We start from the raw sequence: 6,435 nt of genomic DNA on the forward strand, positions 1-6,435 counted from the left end.
CACACAGGAGAGGATTAGATACACGGCTCAGCAGACAGTATCACACAGGAGAGGATTAGATACACGGCTCAGCAGACAGTATCACACAGGAGAGGATTAGATACACGGCTCAGCAGACAGTATCACACAGGAGAGGATTAGATACACGGCTCAGCAGACAGTATCACACAGGAGAGGATTAGATACACGGCTCAGCAGACAGTATCACACAGGATAGGATTAGATACACGGCTCAGCAGACAGTATCACACAGGAGAGGATTAGATACACAGCTCAGCAGACAGTATCACACAGGAGAGGATTAGATACACGGCTCAGCAGACAGTATCACACAGGAGAGGATTAGATACACGGCTCAGCAGACAGTATCACACAGGAGAGGATTAGATACACGGCTCAGCAGACAGTATCACACAGGATAGGATTAGATACTCGGCTCAGCAGACAGTATCACTCAGGATAGGATTAGATACTGTTGAGCAGACATTATTTATGATAGACTTAGCAGTGGCTTAGCGCGGTCGTGTCTCCCTCACATACTGTGGCGTGGTTGTGCATTGGATACAGATTTCAGGGCTTCTGGTTCTGGGTTTTCGGTTCTGATTTTGTCTGGAATAAGAAGCTGCAGTGTTATCGCCCTCTAGTAGATAGGTGACTGACTGCAGTGTTATCGCCCTCTAGTGGTGAGGTGACTGTGTGGCGCCCCTGCGGGTTCGGTCACCACAGAGGTATTGCATCTCACCCAGAGGTGTAGTGTCTCACTCTCAGGTAAGGAGGGAGTGCTGCCCGGGACCCCAACACTACACTGCTCCAGGCCAGCAGGAGGGGCAAGATGTGCTGCTCCTCTGCTGAGCTCTGCCCCTGGCTGGAGTGGAGGGGAACCATGTAGTGGGTGTGGGTGGAGGAAGAAGTTCAGGGGAGCTCAGTAAGAAGCGATATAAAAGAGAGGGTGGAACATTCTAGAGTGAGAGAGAGTCAGAGGAAGAGGTGGGAGCAGGAGTTCCGCTCAGGGGAAGCGCGGGCCTGAGTGAGGAGGCCCGGAAGGAACGGGAGCAGAGAGAAGGCTCCAGGAGTGAAGAAGGGATCCCAGGGGTACGGGCAGTGCTGGAGGCCACCCATACGCCCGAATCTACCAGGCGGTGGAGGGATCGGGTCGCAGAGGGGACCGCCCCCTAACTAGTGAAAATTGCAATATTCAACTAGGTAACCGGAGGGTGCAGGATTTCAGGCGCTGCAACCAAAAGCCACATCTAACTCACTGAAAAGGTGGCCATAGATGACCCAGGGGACAGAGAAGACGTCGCCCGACAAGGTCCGCGGTCACTAGCCTGAGACACTGGGTGTGAGGTGCAGGGAGACGGCCGAAGGAACACACAGAAGGGGGTCCCGCTATGTACTCTGGAGGTACCTGAGGGTTGGCTGAGCTCCTCCCTGAGTAAGCACAGGACGACGTGGAAAGTGATGATCTGCAGTTGTAACCAGGAGCAAAGTGAGAACTGTGAGTAAATCCGGAAGACTGCACCCCCCTGTCTCTATGAGTTATTACTGCTGCGCCATCACCCCCTGCACTACACTGCACAGCAACATCTATAACATCACCATTTCCTGCCCTGGAGCTAAGCTCTGCCTGTGGAGAGCTGAACCAACTCTGCTGCGTCATCATCAGCTCCAGAGGATCTGCACCGCAGCGGCGGCTCCATATAGCTGCATACCACAGGTGGCGTCACGAACTGTATATAAAAACTTTAATTCCCCTGTAAATATTCCCTTTGATTGACCGCCCTGGGTCACGGACCGGGTCACCGCCACTGTGACATCTCCCCTAGCAACGACCGGCCCGGCTATCGAGTACCCCACGGCCCAGGGGGCGCGTCAACTGACTGCAGTGTTATCGCCCTCTAGTGGTGAGATGACTGACTGCAGTGTTATCGCCCTCTAGTGGTGAGATGACTGACTGCAGTGTTATCGCCCTCTAGTAGTGAGGTGACTGACTGCAGTGTTATCGCCCTCTAGTGGTGAGGTGACTGCAGTGTTATCGCCCTCTTGGTCTCTGTGCAGTAGATGACTCTGCTGACATATTGATCTCTGATGACGAAGCTTTTGGTCTTTTATTTTTGTCAATTGATTTCTTTTCCTCCCTTCATTACTCGCTTCTCTTTGCCGGTTGCTTGGAAACACAGAATCAAATTGTCTAGAAGCAGAACACTTGAGCAAGGGGCTCTGCCGGGTCCATCGCTGCCCAAGGACAATGTCAGCGCGTCCTCATCACTTTACAGGAGCGAGCAGTGTACATGGCCGGCAATACTATATTTGTACAGGGGCTACATGAAAGGACCCCCAACCTGGGGCAACTAGGAATGGAAGCGGACCCTAAGTCTGGGGATACGGAGCGGTATACGGCTCTGCTCAGAATAAGTCGTCTACAAAGAGGATTGTTCTACTGCTCGCACTTGTCTACAGACCCCTAAATAACTAGAAATCAAAGATTTATTATTACAGACCCCCCCCAGACTAGACGCCAAAATAAATACAGACCCCAGAATAAAAACAGTACCCAGACCAGTCCGCAAAAAAAATACAGACCCCCAGACCAGACCCAGAATAAGCATAGACCCAGACCATGCCCAGAATAAATGCAGACCCCAGGTCAAAAATATATACAGACCCCAGAATAGAAAAACAGACCTCAGATAAAATACAGACCCCCAGACCAGACCCCAAAAGAAACACAGACCCCAGAATAAAAACAGTACCCAGACCTCAGAAATAATACAGACCCCCAGACTAGACCCAGGGGTGTAACTATAATATGTGCAGGGGGGTTGCAATCACACCAAGGCCCTGGAGATTAGAGGGTCCCCAAAGGTCTCTTTAACCCATAGAAAACGACTATTACTATTGAAGACCATTGATAGTTGGGGGCCCTGTTGGGTATTTTGCATTAGGGTCCACAAGTTTAAAGTTACACCACTGACCAGACACAAAATAAATACAGACCCCTGAACACATTCAGACCCAAGACCAAACCCAGAATAAAGACCGACCATACACTGAATAAATGCAGAACGCAGACTAGATGCCGAATATAACCAGACCCTCAAAATAAATACAGACCCTCAGATTAGATGCTAGACCATTCCTGGAAAAAAGCCAGACCCCCTACATACAGAACTTAGACCAGAAGTAGAATATATACCGACCCCCAAACCAGACCCATCATAAATACAGACCACAAAATAAATACAGACCCCAGACAGGGGTGTACACAGAAATCACGGGGCCCCATAGCAGGGGTCCTAATTTTCCCCCCAAACACCCCCCCCCCCCAAAAAAAAAAAAATAATGCTAACATTCGGCTAGGTCACAGAAGAGCATACCTCACAACTTTGCTGCCCTTACAAAGTAATTTTGCTCCTATTGAAGCCCCCTTAGTGTTCCCTATCATGGCGACGATAAAGTATGATGCCAACAAAAATGCCCCCCCCCCCCAACACAGTAATATACCCCGCAGTGATTTACTCCACAGTACCCTCAAGATGCAAAGCATGATGACCCTATAGTATCATACCCCCACATTGACCCCAACATAGTATGATGCCACCTCAAATACCCCACACAGTGCGATGGCCCCCACAGTCCCCTACACACAGTATAAAGGCCTCATACACAGTAGGATGGCCGTGACACAGTCTTCCCACACAGTATGAAGCCCCCCACAGCCCTCCATACAGTATGCTAGACCCCACACAACCCTATATAAAGTATAATGGCCTCCACAAAGCCTAACAAATAGTTTAATGGCCCCCACATAGCCCTTAAAATAGTTTAATGGTCCCCACATAGCATAATGACCCCCACATAGTCCCCCAAATAGTATAATGACCACCACATAGCCCTTCAAATGGTATAATGATCCCGACATAGTGCTCAAATAGTATAATGTCCCCCAAACAGTTTAATTACCCCCACATAGGCCTCCAAATAGTAAAATGGCCCCACATAGCCCAACAAATAGTATAATGGCCTCCACATAGCCCTTAAAATAATATAATGGCCCCACATGGTATAATGGCCCCCACATAGCCCTTCAAATAGTATAATGGCCCCCAAATAGCCCTTAAAATAGTATAATGGTCTAACAAATAGTATAATGCCCCCCAAACAGTTTAATTACCCCCACATAAACCTCCAAATAGTAAAATGACCCCACATAGTCCAACAAATAGCATAATGGCCCCCACATAGCCCTTCAAATAGTATAATGCCCCCCACATAATATAATGGCCCCTCATAGCTCAGAAAATAGTATAATGGTCCACACATAGTATAATGGCCCCCACATAGCCCTTCAAATAGTATAATGATCCCCACATAGTGCCCAAATAGTATAATGCCCCCCACAGCCCTCCAAACTGTATAATGACTCCCAAATAGCCCACCATATATTATAATGGCCCCCACATAGCCCTCCATATAGTATAATGACCCCCACATGGTATAATGGCCCCCACATAGCCCAGTAAATAGTATAATGACCTCCACTTGCCCTTCAAATTGTATAATGGCCCCACATTGCCCTTCAAATATTATAATGGCCACTGCATGGTATAATGGCCCCCACATAGCCCAACAAATAGTATGATGGCCCCCACCTAGCCTTTAAAATAGTATAATGGTCCCCACATAGTATAATGGCCCCCACAAAACCCCAAAAATAGTATAATGGCCCCCACATAGCCCTTAAAATAGTATAATGGTCCCCACATAGTATAATGACCCCCACATAGCCTAACTAATAGTATAATGGCCCCCACATAGTATAATGGCCACCACAAAACCCCAAAAATAGTATAATGGCCCCCACATAGCCCTTAAAATAGTATAATGGCCCCCACATAGCCCTTTAAATAGTATAATGGCCCCCAAAAAGCCCTTAAAATAGTATAATGATCCTCATATAGTATAATGGCCCCCACATAACCCCCCAAATAGTATAATGGCCACTGTGCTGAGACGTCAGACACACAGGGAGAATGATGGAGGAGGAAGCTGACTGATCTCTGTTCCATCATTGCTTTCAACTTTATTTGCGTCTAGGATGTAGATGTGTAGCACCCTGAGGATTCGGCTGCTACAGGGGTATTACACCTCAAGCCAGAGGTGTGGTATTCCACTCCCGGGTAAGGATGGAGTATGGAACTGAGCTCAGAAGGCTGCATGCACTACATACATCCCATTTCCGGGGGACAGAACAACGGTACTCCCACCAGATAAATGTGCAGGTACGACAGCGTCTGTCCCTGGCTGGAGTGGGAGGGGGGTGGAACATCCCAGTAGTGTAGGGGCAGATAGGGGGAGTAGTCTGGGTAAATGTAGGAGCTCATTGGGTGCTGGTCACCTGAGCTCACACATAGAGGGAGTATATAAGGTGGGCACCATCTTAGGACAGGGGCAGTCAGTCAGTCTGTGAGTCAGCAGTAACTCCAGGAGAGGAGAAGGAAGAGGGACCCAGAGGCGCAGGACGAGAGGGGACCCCAAGAGCCCGTATGATAACTGATAAGGGTGAAGGGTCGGCAAAAGGGTACCGGATCCCAAGCTGGCGGAGGCAAAAGCAAACCTTAGCCAGGAACCGGAGGTCGTGGGCAAGATTTGCCACGACCCTCACCAAATCCACCAGAATGGCACACCGAGCATAGGGTCAGGGAAGCCAGAGAAGGTTCAACCACCAAGAGACCCGAGGGAGCCGGACACAGGTGGATCCCTGGTGGGAACGGCCAGAGAGAGAGAGAAGAAGGGAGCTCAGGACCATACTCAGGAATTGCCCGGGAGTTGACCGAGTCCCGCACCTGGTGGACGCAGCACGGCTTGGGTGGTCACTGCTGTACAGAGTGACCCGAGCAACACCAGTGAGTAAAAACCCTGAACTGCATTTCATGCCTCTGAGTCTCCTTGCTGCACCTTCACAACCACCATCCTCTACGTCTGACCCCCTGAGGCTATACCCCTCCCGTTGGGGGTTATACTACCACAGCTGCACACACACCACCAGCCTCAGCGGACCATCCTGCAGCGGCGGCCTTTTGACCGCAAATCAACGGGTGGCGTAGTCGACACTAAGAACATCTGCAAGGACTGCCGCACACTGAGTTTGACACCCTGGGCACGGACCGGGTCACAGCCACTCGGAGACTACAACCCCCATCTGATCCGGCTCCGGGTATCCCTAACAACATGGCCCAGGGGGCGCGTCAACTTTGGCGTAGTCGGCAGGATCACGTGCCCGCAACCAACGGGTACTGCGTGCCTGAAGAAAAGTTCGCATTTACCTCAAAAGGAAGTCTCCCGCCGGTTCCAGAGGGTCCCCGCCATCGGACGCCATCTCGGATCGGTTCCCGCCATTTGCCCGTCGTCTGCAGCCTTTTCCCGCCATCTGCA

This window comes from Phyllobates terribilis, unplaced genomic scaffold, assembly GCF_046119375.1.
Source record: "Phyllobates terribilis strain yellow unplaced genomic scaffold, ASM4611937v1 Scaffold_2__4_contigs__length_985480577, whole genome shotgun sequence".
In the NCBI taxonomy this organism is placed as follows: domain Eukaryota; kingdom Metazoa; phylum Chordata; class Amphibia; order Anura; family Dendrobatidae; genus Phyllobates; species Phyllobates terribilis.